Genomic DNA, 21,334 nt, shown 5'->3' on the forward strand with positions numbered 1-21,334 from the left:
GAAATAGCAGCAGAATTGCAGTTCAGGACATGCAGGTTATGGCAAACCATAGGCAAGTCCATAGAACAGGGAGAAGAAGGTCACTTCACAGACCAAACGGGGAGCTGGAAGGGCTACTGTAAAGGAGAAGTCCATGGGAGGGAAGCAAGGCTCTGGGATAATGGCTGTTCATTGCCCAGCTGCCACCAGGCAGGGAGGAAGTCCTCCTTCTCCTGTGGTTGGTGAAGTCAGCTTCCTCTCCGGGAATGGGAGTGGAGCTTCGAGGCATGAGAGCTCCCCATCCTGGGCTTCCTGACTTGCTTTAGATGGGGTTTCTCTTTAGTTTTTGCCACCAAATGCCCACAGTACTCTGCAGGTTTCCCAGCAAGAAGTGGACCCCCTAAATCTGGGTTGGCCTTGCAATAATTACATCCACAGAAGTTGAAAAATGACCTTGTACAATTTCCAAGTTTAGGATTCCAGAAGCCACACAGTTTCCAACCTCGTGGTTTGAAACCTGTACCACCATGTGAAGACGTGGCTGAGCAGAGATAGATGGCTGCCTCACACACACACACAGGCACACACATATACATGCACACCACACACACATGTTTGACAACCAGTCACCTCCAGAACCAAAGCCACCTGGTGGCCAGTAGTGATTACAGATGGAATGGGTGCAGCCGAGGCCCTCCTGAAAACCCTGCTGAATAAATCCAAACAGCCAACATGCAGAATCGTGAGCTAAGTAAATGATTGTTATTGTAAAACATTCAATTTGGGGACAATTTGGCATATGCAACACAAGCTCATAGACACATCAAGGAATGCTAATTAAAATCACAGTGAGCTATCACCACACTCCCATTAGAACGGTTAAAAGACTGAAAATCCTGAAGTGTTGGTATCTTGGGGACTGGAGTTACACATTGTTGGGGAGAAAGTGGGATACAAACTGGTACAATTAAGTTAGAAACTGGCAGTTTCTGGTAAAGTTAGGCCTATGCCTACCCTGCGATTCGACAGTCCCACTAATTGGTTTGTGTTCCTCCCCTCAAAATTGCATGTGTGCCTCTGATAGATGCTGTGAAGGAGTCTTCTGGGACACTAGAGTGTTCTGTATCTTTAAATGGATAAAAATGTGTGTAGTAAATGTGCAATAAAAAATAACCTTGATCCGAAAAAAAAAAAATGTATGCAATATACCATGTAAGCCACACAATGTAAAAGACACTTCAATTGAAACTAATCTTTCAATGTCTTTAAAAAAGATGTACACCCTCCACTGTTTGCATGTAATATATGGCTAGAGGGTGAACTGTGGGTTTTCAATGACTGTAAATTCTTTGACACTCTTCCCATAACTTTCCCTCTGCCTGAATCTGGGTAGGCTTTAATCAATTGAATAGGAGACCAGCAGTGACCTCTGAGGCCAGCTCACAAGAGGCTGTGCAGTGTCCTCTGGTTCTGCTGAAACGCCTGCTCTCAGGACCCAGTCGCTGTGAAAGTCCAAGCCACTTGGAAACCCATACAGGTGCCAGACGTGTGATTGAGAGGGCCCTGGGCTGCCCACTCCCACTGTTTGAGGTATCCCACTGCTCCAGGTTTCTCAGCTGTGGCCCGGACATCGTGGAGCTGAAGCAAGATGGGTCCCTGCTCCCTAATGGTGTGCCTGGTGAGAATAAGGAAGAGGGTGAGGGTTTTACACCGTCCGCTGGTGGCTTCCTACACAGCAGTGGGAACCGGGGCAGAGTTTGGTGCTTCACTGTGGGTGCTGCCAAAACAGGAGCCTAAAGCCTGCAGCCCTAGCATGGAATCAGGTGGAAGCAGGAGGCCTGCACACCTGGGGGTCAAGGCAAGGAAATCAAGGCAACGTACCAGGAGAGGAGGAAAGAGCCTATGTTATCCAGACGTGGGAACTGGGTCCCAAGGAGACCTGCATGGAAGTGGACCTCAGGTCCACTGAAGTGGCTTCCTGGCAGCATCAGAGTGTCAGCTGGGTCTCCTCGCTATGTGTCTAAGAATGGTCTGGGAGAGAGGAACTGGAGGACGATAATCCAATTTCCAAACAGAACTTAAAAGAGCTACAAAGGACCATGGCTGGCTCAAAAATGGAACTATTTCTCATGCCCCTTCTCTCCCAGAAGAAGATTCTCTGAATCTGGGTGGGCTTTACAGCCTGAACAACCTGAACAACGAGCGGGTTCAGGGCAAAGGCTGACTCCACGGGCTGTTGGGGACGAGTGACCTCGGGGCAGGAATAAGATGAGATGGGATTGTGAAGCCCTCAAAGACTCCGCAGTAGTTCAGTTGGTGCTCACACCTGTTTTGTGAGCAAAAGCTTCCTGTGGACTTTGTACATGGGCCGCTCAGATGCTGTCGTATCAATCACCTTCCAAACCTGAGGGCGCTGATTGCAGAAGCTGCCTGAGGGCCAATTAGAGAAGGGCCCGTTTCAAACATATTCAGGTTTAGGTTTTGTCAAGTGCTGTGAACATCAATGAACTCTGTAGAAAACCCGCAGTTATTCAGACAACAGAACCAGCAGAATCAATAGCAGCTTGCGCTGAAAGAACCAGAGACAGCACAAAACAGAAAGCGTCATTTGGACCCTGAACTTCTTCAGCCAGGCAGCAGCTACAAACATGGACTGCTTTTCATGGAAAAGGGAAAATGGCCGAGATGTGGAAAGGGGGTAAAGTGGAGAGGTGGGGAGTCATTCCCAGCCACTGTAGGGCCTGACGAGAGGCTGGTGTGTGTGCTGGGCCTCCCATTTCCCCTTTGGACTGGACTGTCTCACTACGGTTCTCCTAACCCATTCCCCCACTGGACGTGGGGCAAGAGGACTGGGTCAGGTAATTTGTCTCTTTAGGTCACATGCTTTGAATCCTCAAGCCACTGTTCTGAGGAATCACTTCTGAGGAGGCTCAGCATGCTGGCCCAATTGCTGGGGCTCTGGCGAGCAGTGGGGTGAGTTCTGCGGGTCTGGGGGCTTACTGTGCATGTCTCTGTGGTTTGGCTGGAGGGCAGAGTGCTTTGTCCAAAGTTGGCCCTGACAGTGCCTCCCTTCCCACACCCTGTTGTCCAGTGTGGGCTTGCCAGCACTGTCCCCTCCTTGTGATGACAGCTAGCCTCCACCTGCCGATAACCAGTGGGAAATGATGATAGGGACCCTACATGACTTCTAAGATGAGGTCAAAACAGTCAAAACTTCCAGTGGTTCTGCAGAAAGGCCATCCCCATGTGAGGGGCTGACCGTCCTGAGACCACCTTGCTAGTAGATAGTACACACATCCCAGGAACTGTATCAACTTTCTTGACTATTGTGGAGGCTACATTGTTTTAATTTCCAAAATAGTTTATCCTTCTGATGATTTTATCTACATACTCTTTACATTTATATTTATATTAGCCCTCAATTGTACTATTAGGTAAGAAATATACCTGTGGATCTATTTCATTTATACTAAAATTTTAAATATCAGGCCAACTATTTACAACATCTTTAACTTTGTTTTTAATCTTTTTGGCCACACTGCAAGCAGCACATGGGATTTTAGCCCCCTGACCAGGGATCAAATGAAAAGACGCTTACTCCGTAGAAGGAAAGCTATGAACAACCTAGACAGCATATTAAAAAGCAGAGACATTACTTTGCCAACAAAGGTCCATCTAGTCAAGGCGATGGTTTTTCCAGTGGTCGTGTATGGATGTGAGAGTTGGACTATAAACAAAGCTGAGCGCCGAAGAGTTGATGCTTTTGAACTGTGGTGTTGAAGAAGACTCTTGAGAGTCCCTTGGACTGCAAGGAGATCCAGCCAGTCCATCCTAAAGGAGATCAGTCCTGGGTGTTCATTGGAAGGTCTGATGTTGAAGCTGAAACTCCAATACTTTGGCTACCTGATGCGAAGAGCAGACTCATTTGAAAAGACCTTGATGCTGGGAAAGATTGAGGGCAGGAGGAGAAGGAGACAACAGAGGATGAGATGGTTGGATGGCATCACTGACTCAATGGACATGGCTTTGGGTGGACTCTGGGAGTTGGTGATGGACAGGGAGACCTGGCGTGCTGCGGTTCATGGGGTCGCAAAGAGTCGGACACGACTGAGCGACTGAACTGAACTGAACTGAACTGACCAGGGATCGAAGCATGGCCCCTGAAATGGAAGCATGGAGTCTTGCCACTGGACTGCCGGGGAAGTTCCAAACTTGGTTTGTTTTTTCAAAAGCAAAAAATATTATTGTCCCACAGTAGGAAAACTGCTAGGAATTAGACTGCTGGATTTAAACATTCTTATCTTTAATATTCTCTGTTTTATTTGGTAAAGTTTTATTTAAGTCTTGTATAATTTGACTCATTCCATCTCCCGGATCATTGTTGTTGGAGAGGGTTCAGGTCCACATAGTTGTTTTGAAAACAAGGTGTAGGAATCCTCACTACTGACTAATTTTAGCAATCGATTGAGTGGGTTCCGTTGTGGCTCACTTGGCTTTATGCACTTGAATGCTGTGTGCTGAGCTGGGCCCACGTGGGACAAGGCTGTTAAAACGTGCAGTGCTTACAGAGCAGTTAAACAAAATGTTACCATTGAGTAAAAAAACCAAGGAGGCTAATCTGGTGATTTCTTTAACCTTAAACCTGACATGTTTTTATGGTGTCAACGAAAAATTATTCAGTTGATCTAAGAAAGAATTGGAATTTTTTATTCAAGCCAAATTTGAGGATTATAACTTGGGAAGAGCAACACAGAAAGCCTGCCCATTAGAAGTCAAGACACAGTTTATATAAGGTTTGTGAGATTGAGGCTGTACTTTAAAAGACATATTGTTGACAGTTTACATAAATCAGATTTAAGCACCATCGTGTGGGTCCTGTGACCCTTTATAATTCAAGGAGGAATGTTGCCTTTAAGGATTTCTCTTGTTGGTGCTGGGAGTGTGATGTTGCTTAAGGTTAGCAGGGGTCCCTGCCAATGGTGGGGGGTGGTCTGCTCCACGCCTAATGTGGGTACAAGATGCACAGTGCAGGGGAGGGGAGGCCAACGGGCAGAGAAGAATCTTCATGTTTACATTTTTCTTGGCTTGCCACATATATGAATTTTGTTTCACAACGGCAAGTTTCTGAGTCCTTAAAAGTTATACAAAGCATACTCAGATGAATACTTGTGCCGAGTTCTGCCAGGGACACACTGGCCAGCCTCCTCGGGTGCCTTCCCGGCATTGGTCACTTGCTCTCACATCCCTGGACTCGATTCCAGGGAAACAAACCACACGCACAAAGTGGACTGAGGAAGCAGCTTCGTGTGGGGCGTGCTGCTGCGCACCAACCCCAGCACCTTCTCAAAACAAAAGCTCTCTTGTCTTGAGCTGGACCCTGCTGTCGCCATGGACCCAGAGCAAGCCCAACACCATGGCAGCTGCCAGCTCTGCTCACGCTGTGCCTGCCCTTCTGGGAGGGACTCTGACTTTGGAGCAACTGGTTAGAAACTAAATGGATTCATGGAATTTGATGTGGTGTAAAAATAATAAAACATGATACCCATAAAATACAGATGCTCTATCACAATTGGCCAGCTTGGGGCCTCCTGGACTCAAGGTTTTCTAAGTTAGCCAGTGAGCTGATTCTGCACTTTTGGCTCCAATTATCTGGCTCAGAAAAAAGCCCCTGACCTTCTTTTCTTTGCTGTTCTTTGCTTTGCTTGGTCTTCCTTCTGTACCAGGAGCTCACCCAACAGTTGCAGGTTCCTTTGATGGCTGGGAATAGTAACTTTCATGATGATAATGACCGTTATCTGGGCTCATTAGGTACAGTGCACTATATACACACACACAAATTTCCCCTCTTCCTGAGTCTGAGGGAGGTCAAGTCAGTTGCCAGAGTTCTGCCCACAGAGACCGGACTTGAACCCAGCTCGACTCCAGCCCCAAAGCTGCTGGTGGGAGCAGCTTTCTCGAGGAGGAAAGGCAATGAATTCTCCTCTCCTGACACTTGCATTTGTTACAACAGAAGCCTTTTGTCCCTCTCCCACATCCCTCTGGAACACAGGCATCCTTTTCTCCCTGTGGACATGGGTCGCTCTGACCCACCTCGTGAGGAGCTTGGTGGCGGATGGCACTGTCCTTTGTGCAAGAGAACAGTGTTGCTGCCCAGGCCTTTCCCCCTGGAAAACTCCAGTCAGAACGACTCTTCCTTCCCCCTAAGCCAATTCAGCTAGGCTTAGAACTGGTTACTGAATTAATTGTTGCTATAGGTTTGCTGGGTGGATGAAGGCTGAGCTCAAGGAAGCTGGAAGGAGCTTTGTACATCCAAGAGAATCCTGTTGACCCACCAGCATCTCCATCCACTGGGACTCTATAGTCTGGGAGGAGCACGTCTCCCTACCAAGACTGATGCTGGAGCCCCTGCTCAGGAGCCCTCCTCCCTCGGCCAGCAGAGCCTCACTATACATCACTTGGGGGCCTTTGGCACTGGACATGCTGCAGGGTCTGAGCATCCTTCACCACTTCCCAGTTATCCCTGAAGTTCTGTAGACATGCAATGCCATGACCACTAGTCAAGCAGACAGCTCTTGACCATAGAGACATCAAAGACAGGTGAGTTGCTTCAGTGGTATTCACAGTAGACACCTTCCTTCCAGGCCAACACCCAGCCCCTTGGTCTGAGCCTCTCAGAAAACACCAGTAGTGGTGGCAATCCAACGGCCAGGCCTGATGTTACACTGTCTCCCTAAGCTCTTTTTTTTTTTTAATTACTTGGGCAATAGTACATATTGCTTTTACAGATAGGCTGTTTATATTTACAAAATCTCATTACATTGTGTGAAATTGTAATATAACAAGAAATATGTATTTGGTTTTTGTCTCTGGGCTTCCCAGGTGGTGCTGTTGTAAATAATCTGCCTGCCAATGGAAACATAAGAGACTCAGGTTTGATCCCTGGGTTGGGAAGGTTCCCTGGGGAAGAACATGGCAACCCACTCCAGTATTCTTGCCTGGAGAGTCCCATGGGCAGAGGAGCCTGGCTGACTCTGGTCCTTTGGGTTTATAAGAGTCGGACACAACCGAAGTGACTTAGCATGCACACACTGGTTCCTGGCACAGAACTCCTATGACCCCTGTAATTCCCAGAGTGGCAGGGGTGAGAGGAAAATCTTCATAATAAGCCCTATCAAGCACACCTGAGATTATGCTAAGGCGGTGACTCTGGGCCCCTGGAAAGCTTCAGGATGGGGCTGGTTGCCTGAGGAGACCACTGAGACTGGAGGTTGGAATGTAAGCCCCACTCCAAACTTCACAGAGGGGAGAAGGGCTGGTCAGTTAGTCAGTTCAGTCATTCAGTCATGTCCAGCTCTTTATGACCCTATGGACTGCAGCACACCAGGATTCCCTGTCGATCACCAACTCCTGGGGCTTGGTGAAACTCACGTCCATCGAGTCGGTGATGCCATACAACCATCTCATCCTCTGTCATCCCCTTCTCCTCCTGCCTTCAATCTTTCCCAGCATCAGGGTCTTTTCCAATGGGTCAGCTCTTCACATCAGGTGGCCAAAGTATTGGAGCTTCAGCTTCAATATTCCAATGAATATTCAGGACTGATTTCCTTTAGGATTGACTGGTTTGATCTCTTTGCAGTCCAAGGGACTCTCAAGAGTCTTCTCCAACACCATAGTTCAAAAGCATCAATTCTTTGGTACTCAATTTCTTTATTGTTCAACTCTCACATCCATCCATACACATGACTACTGGAAAAACCATAGCTTTGACTAGACAGATCTTTGTCGGCAAAGTAGTAACATCTCTGCTTTTTACTATGTCATCTAGGCTTATCTTAGTTTTTCTTCCAAGGAGCAAGCGTCTTTTAATTTCATGGCTGCAGTCACCATCTGCAGTGATTTTGGAGCCCAAGAAAAGGCAATCTCTTGCTATTTCCATTGTTTCCCCATCTATTTGCCATGCAAAGATGGGACTGGATGCCATGATCTTCATTTTCCGAATGTTGAGTTTTAAGTCAACATTTTCACTGTCCTCTTTCACTTTCATCAAGAGACTCTTCAGTTCCTCTCTGCTTTCTGCCATAAGGGTGATGTCATCTGCATACCTGAGGTTATTGATATTTCTCCTGGAAATCTTGATCCCAGCTTGTGCTTCATTCAGCCCAGCATTTCACATGATGTGCTCTGGATATAAGTTAAGAAAGCAGGGTGACAATATAGCCTTGACGAAATCCTTTCCCATTTTGGAAGCAGTCCAGTTCTAACTGTTGCTTCTTGACCTGTACACAGATTTCTCAGGAGGCTAGTAAGATGGTCTGGTATTCCCATCTCTTGAAGAATTCTTCACAGTTTGTTGTTACACAGTCAAAGGTTTGGCATAGTCAATTAAGCAGGAGATGTTTTCTCCAATTCTCTTGCTTTTTCTATGATCCAACAGATATTGGCAATTTAATCTCTGGTTCCTCTGCCTTTCCTAAATCCAGCTTGAACATCTGGAAGTTCTCAGTTCATGTTTTGTTGAAGCCTGGCTTGGTGAGTGATCATACTATCATGATTTTCTGGGTCATTAAGATCCTTTTTGTATAGTTTTTCTGTGTATTCTTTGTGTGTGTGTGTGTGTGTGTGTGTGTGTGTGTGTGTGTGTGTGTATTCTTGCCACATTTCTTAATATCTTGTGCTTCTGTTAGGTCCATACCATTTCCGTCCGTTATTGTGCCCATCTTTGCGAGTAATGTTCCCTTGGGATCTCTAATTTTCTTGAAGAGATCTCTAGTCTTTCCCATTCTGTTGTTTTCCTCTATTTCCTTGCACTGATCACTTAGGAAGGCTTTCGTATCTCTCCTTGCTATCCTTTGGAACTCTGCATTCTGATGGGTATATCCTTTTCTTTTTTTTTTTTTTTTTCCATTTATTGTTATTAGTTGGAGGCTAATTACTTTACAATATTGTAGTGGTTTTTGCCGTACATTGACATGAATCAGCCATGGATTTACATGTGTTCCCCATCCCGATCCCCCCACCACCTCCCTCCCCACCCCATCCCTCTGGGTCTTCCCAGTGCACCAGCCCTGAGCACTGTCTCATGCATCCAACCTGGGCTGGTGATCTGTTTCACCCTTGATAATATGCATGTTTCGATGTTGTTCTCTCAAAACATCCCACCCTCGCCTTCTCCCACAGAGTCCAAAAGTCTGTTCTGTACATCTGTGTCTCTTTTTCTGTTTTGCATATAGGGTTATCGTTACCATCTTTCTAAATTCCATATATATGTGTTAGTATACTGTATTGGTCTTTATCTTTCTGGCTTACTTCACTCTGTATAATGGGCTACAGCGTCATCCATCTCATTAGAACTGATTCAAATGAATTCTTTTTAATGGCTGAGTAATATTCCATGGTGTATATGTACCACAGCTTCCTTATCCATTCGTCTGCTGATGGGCATCTAGGTTGCTTCCATGTCCTGGCTATTATAAACAGTGCTGCAATGAACATTGGGGTGCACATGTCTCTTTCAGATCTGGTTTCCTGAGTGTGTATGCCCAGGAGTGGGATTGCTGGGTCATATGGCAGCTCTATTTCCAGTTTTTTAAGAAATCTCCACACTGTTCTCCAGAGCGGCTGTACTAGTTTGTATTCCCAGTGTAAGAGGGTTCCCTTTTCTCCACACCCTCTCCAGCATTTACTGCTTGTAGACTTTTGGATAGCAGCCATCCTGACTGGCATGTAATGGTACCTCATTGTGGTTTTGATTTGCATTTCTCTGATAGTGATGTTGAGCATCTTTTCATGTGTTTGTTAGCCAGCTGTACGTCTTCTTTGGAGAAATGGCTGTTTAGTTCTTTGGCCCATTTTTTGATTGGGTCATTTATTCTTCTGGAATTGAGCTGCAGGAGTTGCTTGTATGTTTTTGAGATTAATCCTTTGTCTGTTGCTTCATTTGCTATTATTTTCTCCCATTCTGAAGGCTGTCTTTTCACCTTACTTATAGTTTCCTTTGTTGTGCAAAAGTTTTTAATTTTAATTAGGTCCCACTTGCTTATTTTTGCTTTTATTTCCAATATTCTGGGAGGTGGGTCATAGAGGATCCTGCTGTGATTTATGTCGGAGAGTGTTTTGCCTATGTTCTCCTCTAGGAGTTTTATAGTTTCTGGTCTTACATTTACATCTTTAATCCATTTTGAGTTTATTTTTGTGTATGGTGTTAGAAAGTGTTCTAGTTTCATTCTTTTACAAGTGGTTGACCAGTTTTCCCAGCACCACTTGTTAAAGAGGTTGTCTTTTTTCCATTGTATATCCTTGCCTCCTTTGTCGAAGATAAGGTGTCCATAGGTTCGTGGATTTATCTCTGGGATTTCTATTCTGTTCCATTGATCTATATTTCTGTCTTTGTGCAAGTACCATACTGTCTTGATGACTGTGGCTTTGTAGTAGAGTCTGAAGTCAGGCAGGTTGATTCCTCCAGTTCCATTCTTCTTTCTCAAGATTGCTTTGGCTATTCGAGGATTTTTGTATTTCCATACAAATTGTGAAATTATTTGTTCTAGTTCTGTGAAGAATACCGTTGGTAGCTTGATAGGGATTGCATTGAATCTATAGATTGCTTTGGGTAGTATAGTCATTTTGACAATATTGATTCTTCCAGTCCATGAACACGGTATATTTCTCCATCTGTTTGTGTCCTCTTTGATTTCTTTCACCAGTGTTTTATAGTTTTCTATGTATAGGTCTTTTGTTTCTTTAGGTAGATATACTCTTAAGTATTTTATTCTTTTTGTTGCAATGGTGAATGGTATTGTTTCCTTAATTTCTCTTTCTGTTTTCTCATTGTTAGTGTATAGGAATACAAGGGATGTCTGTGTGTTAATTTTATATCCTGCAACTTTATTATATTCATTGATTAGCCCTAGTAATTTTCTGGTAGAGTCTTTAGGGTTTTCTATGTAGAGGATCATGTCATCTGCAAACAGCGAGAGTTTCACCTCTTCTTTTCCTATCTGGATTCCTTTTATTTCTTTTTCTGCTCTGATTGCTGTGGTCAAAACTTCCAAAACTATGTTCAATAGTAGTGGTGAGAGTGGGCACCCTTGTCTTGTTCCTGGTTTTAGGGGAAATGCTTTCAATTTTTCACCGCTGAGGGTAATGCTTGCTGTGGGTTTGTCATATATAGCTTTTATTATGTTGAGGTATGTTCCTTCTATTCCTGCTTTTTGGAGAGTTTTAATCATAAATGGGTGTTGAATTTTGTCAAAGGCTTTCTCTGCATCTATTGAGATAATCATATGGTTTTTATCTTTCAATTTGTTAATGTGGTGTATTACATTGGTTGATTTGTGGATATTAAAGAATCCTTGCATTCCTGGGATAAAGCCCACTTGGTCATGATGTATGATTTTTTTAATAAGTTGTTGGATTCTGTTTGCTAGAATTTTGTTAAGGATTTTTGCATCTATGTTCATCAGTGATATTGGCCTGTAGTTTTCTTTTTTTGTGGCATCTTTGACTGGTTTTGGAATTAGGGTGATGGTGCCCTCATAGAATGAGTTTGGAAGTTTACCTTCTTCTGCAATTTTCTGGAAGAGTTTGAGTAAGACAGGTGTTAACTCTTCTCTAAATTTTTGGTAGAATTCAGCTGTGAAGCCATCTGGTCCTGGGATTTTGTTCGCTGGAAGATTTCTGATTACAGTTTTGATTTCCTTGCTTGTGATGGGTCTGTTAGGATCTTCTATTTCTTTCTGGTTCAGTTTTGGAAAGTTATACTTTTCTAAGAATTTTGTCCATTTCTTCCAAGTTCTCCATTTTATTGGCATAGAGCTGTTGGTAGTAGTCTCTTATGATCCTTTGTATTTCAGTGTTGTCTGTTGTGATCTCTCCATTTTCATTTCTAATTTTGTTGATTTGGTTCTTCTCCCTTTGTTTCTTAATGAGTCTTGCTAACGGCTTGTCAATTTTGTTTATTTTTTCAAAAAACCAGCTTTTAGCTTTGTTGATTTTTGCTATGGTCTTTTTAGTTTCTTTTGCATTTATTTCTGCCCTAATTTTTAAGATTTCTTTCCTTCTACTAACCCTGGGGTTCTTCATTTCTTCCTTCTCTAGTTGGTTTAGGTGTAGAGTTAGGTTATTTGTTTGACTTTTCTCTTGTTTCTTGAGGTAATGCTATGAACCTTCCCCTTAGCACTGCTTTTAAAGTGTCCCATAGGTTTTGGGTTGTTGTGTTTTCACTTTCATTCATTTCTATGCATATTTTGATTTCTTTTTTTATTTCTTCTGTGATTTGTTGGTTATTCAGAAGCACGTTATTTAGCCTCTATATGTTTGAATTTTTAATAATTTTTTTCCTGTAATTGAAATCTAATCTTACTGCAGTGTGGTCAGAAAAGATGACTGGAATGATTTCAATTTTTTTTTAATTTCCCAAGGCTAGATTTATGGCCCAGGATGTGATCTATTCTGGAGAAGGTTCTGTGTGCACTTGAGAAAAAGGTGAAATTCGTTGTTTTGGGGTGAAATGTCCTATAGATATCAATTAGGTCTAGCTGGTCCATTATGTCATTTAAAGTTTGTGTTTCCTTGTTAATTTTCTGTTTAGTTGATCTATCCATAGATGTGAGTGGGGTATTAAAGTCTCCCACTATTATTGTGTTACTATTAATTTCCCCTTGCATACTCATTAGCATTTGCCTTACATATTGCGGTGTTCCTATGTTGGGTGCATATATATTTATAATTGTTATATCTTCTTCTTGGATTGATCCTTTGATCATTATGTAGTGTCCTTCTTTGTCTCTTTTCACAGTCTTTATTTTAAAGTCTATTTTATCTGATGTGAGTATTGCGACTCCTGCTTTCTTTTGGTCTCCGTTTGTGTGAAATATTTTTTCCCAGCCCTTCACTTTCAGTCTGTATGTGTCCCTTGTCTTGAGGTGGGTCTCTTGTAGACAGCATATATAGGGGTCTTGTTTTTGTATCCATTCAGCCATTCTTTGTCTTTTGGTTGGGGCATTCAACCCATTTACATTTAAGGTAATTATTGATAGATATGGTCCTGTTGCCATTTATTTTGTTGTTTTGGGTTTGCGTTTATACAACCTTTCTGGGTTTCCTGTCTAGAGAAGATCTTTTTAGCATTTGTTGAAGAGCTGGTTTGGTGGTGCTGAATTCTCTCAGCTTTTGCTTGTCTGTAAAGCTTTTGAATTCTCCTTCATATCTGAATGAGATCCTTGCTGGCTACAGTAATCTAGGTTGTAGGTTATTCTCTTTCATTACTTTATATGTCCTGCCATTCCCTTCTGGCCTGAAGGGTTTCTATTGATACGTCAGCTGTTATCCTTATGGGAATCCCTTTGTGTATTATTTGTTGTTTCTCCCTTGCTGCTTTTAATATATGTTCTTTGTGTTTGATCTTTGTTAATTTGATTAATATGTGTCCTGGGGTGTTTCGCCTTGTATTCATCCTGTTTGGGACTCTCTGGGTTTCTTGGACCTGTGTGACTATTTCCTTCCCCATTTTAGGGAAGTTTTCAGCTATTATCTCCTCAAGTATTTTCTCATGGCCTTTTTGTCTTCTTCTTCTGGGACTCCTATGATTAAAATGTTGGGGCATTTCACATTGTCCAAGAGGTCCCTGAGGTTGTCCTCATTTCTTTTGATTCTTTTTTCTTTTTTCCTCTCTGCTTCATTTATTTTCACCATTTTATCTTCTGCCTCACTTATCCTATCTTCTGTCTCCGTTATTCTACTGCTGGTTCCCTCCAGAGTGTTTTTGACCTCATTTATTGCATTATTCATTTTTAATTGACTCTTTTTTATTTCTTCTAGGTCCTGATTAAACATTTCTTGCATCTTCTCAATCTTTGTCTCCAGGCTATTTATCTGTAACTCCATTTTGTTTTCAAGATTTTGGATCATTTTTATTATCATTATTCTAAATTCTTTTTCAGGTAGATTCCCTATCTCCTCCTCTTTTGTTTGACTTGGTGGGCATTTTTCATGTTCCTTTACCTGCTGGGTATTTCTCTGCCTTTTCATCTTGTTTAGATTGCTGTGTCTGGAGTGGCCTTTCTGCATTCTGGTGGTCTGTGGTTCCTTTTTATTGTGGAGGTTTCACCCAGCGGGTGGAGTTGGACGATTGGCTTGTCAAGGTTTCCTGGTTAGGGAAGCTTGCGTCGGTGTTCTGGTGCGTGGAACTGGATTTGTTCTCTCTGGAGTGCAATGGAGTGTCCAGTAGTGAGTTTTGAGATGGGTCTATGTGTTAGGTGTGACTTTGGGCAGCCTGTATGTTGACGCTCAGGGCTATGTTCCTGTGTTGCTGGAGAATTTGTGTGGTATGTCTTGCTCTGGAACTTATTGGCTCTTGGGTGGTGGTTGGTTTCAGTGTAGGTATGGAGTCTTTTGGATGGTCTCTTATTCCTTAATGTTCCCTGTACTTAGGAGTTCTCTGGTGTTCTCAGATTTGGGGCTTAAGCCTCCTGCCTCTGGATTTCAGTCTTATTCTTCCAGTAGCCTCAAGACTTCTCCAACTAAACAGCACCAATAATAAAACTTCTAGGTTCATGGTGAAAGGATTCTCCCCTGTGAGGGACACCCAGAGAGGTTCACAGAGTTACATGAAGAAGAGGAGAGGGAGGAAGGAGATAGAGATGAGCAGGAGGAGAGAAAGGGGGGACTCAAGAGGAGAGAGACAGATCTACGCAGTTCTCTGTTCCCTAAGTGTTCTCCATAGCCCAGACACCCACAGAGATTCACAGAATTGGATTGGGAAGAGAAGAGGGAGGGAGGAAATAGAGGGGATCTGAGGGAGAAAACGGAGAGTCAAAAGTGGGTGAGAGTAATCAACACACTCCTGAGTAAAAATGGGTACTGAACATTGGATTCTTAAATATCAAAAATTGATATCAAATACTGAAAAACAAAGATTAAAAATCTAGAGTAGAGGTTAAACTCTTAAAAATACAATATTAAAAACAAAAACAAAAACACAAAAATTTTAGAAATATATATGAAGTTCGGTTTAAAAATAAGGCCTCTTTTTTTTTCAAGGTTATAGTGAAATGAAAATGAAAATTAAGGAGTAATAGAGGAGTAATAGAGGACTTTAAAAGAAAATAAGAGAAAAAAGTAAAAAAAGAAAAAAAATTTTAATTAAAAAAATAGTAAAAATATATGAAAATGAAAATGAAAGTTAAGGAGTAATGGAGGAGTAATAGGGAATTTAAAAAGAAAATAAAAGAGAAAAAATAAGAAACAAAAAATAAGGAAAAAAATTTTGTTTTTTTAGTTAAAAAAAAAGAAAAAATTCAAAATATATCTAGAAATTTCTCTGGAGCTGTTGTGGTCAGTGTGGGTTTGGTTCAGTTTCAGAAAGCTCCTTGTTCCAGCTACACTTCTCAATATCTATAGGCCCCTTCCAGTGTAGTCGGTGTTACCTACAGGGATTTTAATCTGTTGCACCGGTCACTTCTGAAGCGATTCCCTTTGTTTATTTGGCTTCTGTTTGCTGGTCCAATCAGTGTCTAATGTCCACCCTGACACAAGCAGGTGGAGGTGGTCTCTTGTTTAGGTTCGCTTGTTCGGTGTTGCTGTGGGGAGGGAGGGGCGCTGCAGACAAATGTCACTGGCCTGTGTGGGGAGCACTCGCAGTGTTCCGGCCACACTGGGTTTGCCCCCGCTCATGGGTGTGTGCTTCCCCGATCTACACTGCTCAGGCTCCAGGCTGCTCTATAGGGAGCAGGCCCTGCATTGCGTGCGGTTCCAGTTTTCGGGTCCTCCACAAAAGCACAGACTCGGTTGGGCCTGCGTTTTGTGCCTTCCCTGCCCGAGCAGCTCAGGCAGCCAGGAGCTTGACGGGCACACTCTCCCAGGGTGTGGTGTGCCTTCTCCCCTCCCCGGTCCCAGCCTCAGTTCCCGCGCACGCCAGTCGGGTTCACCTTGTGTCCCTTCTGGGGAGCTGGTCTCTAGCTGCGACCCTCCCGGCGGATGTCAACCATCCAGAATCTCAGGAAGTCTTTGGTTAGAAACTGGGAGCCTGTTTGCAGTTTGGTAGGGGTGCCATCTCTGGGGCCCTTTCCCCTCCGCCCTGCCTCCTGCCTCTGGCGGGGGATGGGCCGGCCCACAGCCGGCTAGCTCTTCTCTGGGATCGCTCAGTTCTTCCTTTGTTCTGTGAGTAAGTCCGCAGTGTGTTCTGGCCAGTTAATTTTCCCTCTCTCTCTTGCTATCCCAGTTTAAGTTGCTATCTCGTTAGCTCCCTCCGATTGCCCTCAGGGTATTCAGGCCCAGTCCTTGCCCTAAGCAATGCCGCCCGCTCCTCTCCGTTCTGTCCCCACTTGCTGGTGGTGGATGCAGGCATCTGGGGTACTTTTCTGCTGGTAGTTGCTTTCAGGCATGTAATCTGTGGGTTTTATTTATTTTTCCTCCCAGTTAGGTTGCCCTCTGAGGTTCGAAAACTTCACCAAGACCCGCCAGTGAGAGGGTTTCCTGGTGTTTGCAAACTTCCTCCATTACGACTCCCTTCCTGGGACGGGTCTCCGTCCCTAGCGCTTTTGTCTCTTTTTATCTTTTATATTTTGTCCTACCTCCTTTCAAAGATGATGGGCTGCTTTTCTGGGCGCCTGATGTCCTCTGCTAGCGATCAGAAGTTGTTTTGTGAAGTTTGCTCAGCGTTCAAATGTTCTTTCAATGAACTTGTAGGGGAAAAAGTGGTCTCCCCGTCCTATTCCTCCACCATCTTAGCTCCCCCCCTTCCTTTTCTCATTTGTTTTCAGCTTCTTTTATTTCTTCAGCTATTTGTAAGGCCTCCTCAGACAACCATTTTGCCTTTTTGCATTTCTTTTCTTGGCGATGATCTTGAGCACTGCCTCCTGGACAATGTCACAAACCTCTGTCCATAGTTCTTCAGGCACTCTATCAGATCCAATCCCTTCAATCTATTTGTCACTTCCACTGTGTAATCATAAGGGATTTGATTTAGGTCATGCCTGAATGATCTAGTGGTTTTCCCTACTCTCCTCAACTTAAGCCTGAATTTTGCAACAAGGAGTTCATGATCTGAGCCACAGTCAGCTCCCGGTCTTGTTTTTACTGACTGTATAGAACTTCTCCATCTTTGGCTGCAAATATAATCAGTATGATTTGGGTATTGACCATCTGGTGATGTCCATGTGTAGTGCTGTCTCTTGTGTTGTTGGAAGAGGGTGTTTGTTATGACCAGAGTGTTCTCTTGGCAAAACTCTGTTAGTCTTTGTGCTGCTTCATTTTGTACTCAAAGCCCAAACTTGACTGTTACTCCAGATATCTCTTGACTTCCTACTTTTGCATTCCAGTCGCCTGTGATGAAAAGGACACCTTTTTTTGGTGTTAGTTCTAGAAGGTCTTGTATGTCATCATAGAACTCTTCAGCTTCTTCAGATTTAGTAGTTGGGGCATAGACTTGGATTACTGTGACACTGAATGGCTTGCTTTGGAAACTAACTGAGATCACTCTGTCAGTTTTGAGATTGCATCCAAGTACTGCATTTGAACTTTGTTGACTATGAGGGCTATTGCATTTCTTCTAAGGGATTCTTGCCCATGGTAGTAGACATAAAGGTCATCTGAATTAAATTCACCCTTTCCTGTCCATTTTAGTCTACTGATTCCCAAAATGTTAATGTTCACTCTTGCCATCTCCTGTTTGACCACTCATCGTTTACCTTGATTCATGGACCTAACATTCCAGGTTCCTATGCAACATTGCTCTTTACAGCATAGGACTTTATTTCCATCACCAGTCACACCCACAACTGGGCATGGTTTTTGCTTTGGCTCCATCTCTTCATTTTTTTTTTTTTTTTTTTTTTTTGGAGTTATTTCTCCACACTTCTCCAGTAGCATATTGGGCACCTACGGACCTGGGGAGTTCATCTTCAGTGTCATATCTTTTTGCCTTTTCATACTGTTCATGGGGTTCTGAAGGCAAGAATACTGAAGTGGTTTGCAATTCCTTCATCCAGACAAACGAGAAAAGGAAAGATACACCCATCTGAATGCAGAATAGCAAGGAGAAATAAGAAAGCCCTCCTCAGTGATCAATGCAAAGAAATAGAAGAAAACAATAGAGTGGGAAAGACTAAAAATCTCTTGAAGAAAATTATAGATACCAAGGAAACATTTCATGCAAAGATGGGCACAATAAAAGACAGAAATGGTATTGACTTAGCAGAAACACAAGATATTAAGAAGAGGTGGCAAGGATACATGGAAGAACTATGCAAGAAAGATCTTAATGACCCAGAAAACCACGATAGTGTGATCACTCACCTAGAGCCAGACATCCTGGAATGCAAAGTCAAGTGGGCTTTTGGAAGCATCGCAATGAAGAAAGCTAGTGGAGGTGATGGAATTCCAGTTGAGCTATTTCAAATCCTAAAAGATGATGCTGTGAAAGTGCTGAACTCAATATGCCAGCAAATTTGGAAAACTCAGCAGTGGCCACAGGACTGGAAAAGTCAGTTTTCATTCCAATCCCTAAGAAAGGCAATGCCCAAAATTTCAAACTATCCCACAATTGCACTCATCTCACACGCTAGCAAAGTAATGCTCAAAGATCTCCAAGCAAGGCTTCAGCAGATGTTCAAGCTGGATTTAGAAAAGGCAGAAGAACCAGAGATCAAATTGCCAACATCCGTTGGATCATCAAAAAATCAAGAGAGTTCCAGAAAGACATCTCCTTCTGCTTTATTGACTACGCCAAAGCCTTTGACTTGTGGACCACAACAAACTGTGTAAAATTCTTCAAGAGATGGGAATACCAGACCATCTTACTAGCCAACTGAGACATCTGTGTGCAGGTCAAGAAGCAACAATCAGAACCGGACATGGAACTGGACTGCTTCCAAATTGGGAAAGGAGTTTGTCAAGGCAGTATATTGTCACCCTGCTTATTTAACTTATATGCAGAGTACATCATGTGAAATGCTGGGCTGGATGAAGCACAAGCTGGAATCAAGATTGCCGGGAGCAATATCAATAACCTCAGATATGCAGATGATACCACCCTTATGACAGAAAGCAAAGAGGAACTGAAGAGTCTCTTGATGAAAGTGAAAGAGGAGAGTGAAAAAGTTGGCTTAAATCTCAACATTCAAAAGCGAAATTTGTGGCATCTGGTCCCATCTCTTCATGGCAAATAGACAGGGAAACAATGGGAACAGTGAGAGACTTTCTTTTCTTGGGTTCCAAAATCACTACAGGTGGTGAGTGCAGCCATGAATTTAAAAGACGCTTGTTCCTTGGAAGAAAGGCTACAACCTAGACAGCATATTAAAAAGCAGAGACATTGCTTTGCCAACAAAGGTCTGCCTAGTCAAAGCTATTGTTTTTCCAGCAGTCATGTATGTATGGATGTGACAGTTGGACCATAAAGAAAGGCTGAGTGCTGAAGAATTGATGCTTTTGAACTGTGGTGTTGAAGTCTCTTGAGAGCCCCTTGGACAGCAAGGAGATCAAACCAACCAATCCAAAAGGAAATCAACCCTCAATAGTCATTGGAAGGACTGATGCTGAAGCTGAATCTCCAGTACTTTGACCACCTGCTGCAGAGAGCTAACTCAGTGGAAAATACCCAGATGCTGAGAAAGATTGAAGGCAGGTGAGAAGGGGATGACAGAGGATGAGATGGTTGGATGGCATCACCGACTCGATGGACATGAGTCTCTGCAAACTCTGGGAGATGGTGACAGGGAAGCCTGGCATGCTGCAGTCCATGGAGTTGCCAAGAGATAGACACGACTGTGCAACTGAACACCACCACCATCCAGGGACAGGTGTGAACCAGAGTCAGGCCCTGTACTGACTCTGGGTCACCGTGGTGATGGAGGGCTCCGCGCACGGATGTCTGTGGACACACTTGTCTTGTTCTGGAGACTTTCCTGAGCTCCCTATCACAGTGGCTCTCAGGCCACAGGTAAGGTAGCCTGAGAGGGGATTCAGCGGGGGCCAAGTGTGTCTGTCTCAGCAGTGCATTCAGGAGCTAAGAAACAGCTCCAGGGAGCTCTGTGCACCACCCGGCCCCCCTGAATGGGTTGAGACTCCCTCTTACTGCCAGAGTTCTCCTTTGACTGCTGGCTCCAGTGCCAGTTTGTGGCCCCAAAACTCGGTATCAGCTCAGAGCCCACATCTGAGGATGCCACCCTGGGGCCTTAGAGCACCTGAAAGCCCATCTCTTTCTGATGGGCAGCTCCTCTCCACCCTGTGGGCCCCAGAGTGGGACAGGGCCACAGCCTGCAGTGGGCTGCCCCAGGAAGCTGATGTTTGTGCCAAGAGGGCAGGCCCAGCGCTCAGGCATCCAGAAGTTAGATGAGAGAATCCCAAACTAGCCTTTTACCTCTGCAGGAGCAGCCTGAAGCTTTTCTTGTGCACAATGAAGGACAAAGTCAGAGTCCTGGTTGTGACTCTGGGGAAGAGGCCAAGGCCCTCAGGGCTGGTGCCTTGCATCTGCTTGAAGCCCGCAGTTGCTTCTTGCTCAGAGGCGAGCAAGTTCTGTGCTTCCCCAGCAGACCTGCTCTGCCTGTGGGGCAACTGGGAAGTAGGGCCAAAGCCCGTGGCCCAGGCCCCACCTCACGGGGTGTGAGGCCAGGCTGTGGACCAGGCCATTTGACTAAAGCCCAAGGCTCAGGGCCCACGCTCTCTGTGGGCCATACTTCTGGGACAGCTTCCCCTTCTTATCTCGGCAGTGAACCTGAAGCTGTACATCACCCGAGAGACTAATGCCGCCATCAAAGGGCTGACATAAGCAGTGGTGGGGAGGTGGCAGGGACAGGGCAGATACTGATCACAAGCCCATTTAACTTGCCACTTTGGTCTAGGAGACTGGCTGTGGACTCTCACAAACACAGCCACTTGTGGCTTCAACTGCAGCTGCTGTGACTGGTGAGGCGTCTGCAACAGAGAAAGTCGACATGCCCCCGGCACTTGGTGTGCAGCTGTGGATTCTCTAATAATGCCTTTTCATTCCAGCCAGTTTCCGAGGACCAGTAGCAGCAGTTTGGGTTAGGTTAGGGTTAAGGTTAGGCAGCACTGCAGCTCCACTCAAGGATCCCCCCGAAAGATATGGTGAAGGAAAGTCCTCTCAGGACAGAACTGGGACAGTTTGGTTGGTTGTCCACTGTGTCTGTAGAGAGACGTGGCTAGAGTAGGAATCTGTATTAATCCATGGGTGGCTGCTAATGATTTGGTTGTTCAGCAACTTGGAAGGAACAGGATTGAAAACTGGTCACAAGAAGGCCCTGGAAGAGGTGTTTGGATGGACCTCTCTGAAAGAGCAGTCTGTGAACATGCTCATGTTCTGGGGAACCACCCCCCCCCCAACTCTGGGCATGCCCTG

At 44.3% G+C, this 21,334-nt stretch overlaps 1 long non-coding RNA gene across 1 annotated transcript; it reads left to right on the plus strand.

The window, feature by feature from the left end:
- The first annotated feature begins 3,813 nt into the window (after positions 1 to 3,813).
- LOC122675451 lies at positions 3,814 to 19,651 on the plus strand. Its single transcript, XR_006335274.1, has 3 exons — positions 3,814 to 3,832; positions 4,389 to 4,390; positions 19,494 to 19,651. It is a non-coding gene; the product is annotated as an uncharacterized LOC122675451 (long non-coding RNA).
- Positions 19,652 to 21,334: the final 1,683 nt, after the last annotated feature.

The sequence above is a fragment of the Cervus elaphus genome, chromosome 19, assembly GCF_910594005.1.
Source record: "Cervus elaphus chromosome 19, mCerEla1.1, whole genome shotgun sequence".
NCBI lineage: Eukaryota > Metazoa > Chordata > Mammalia > Artiodactyla > Cervidae > Cervus > Cervus elaphus.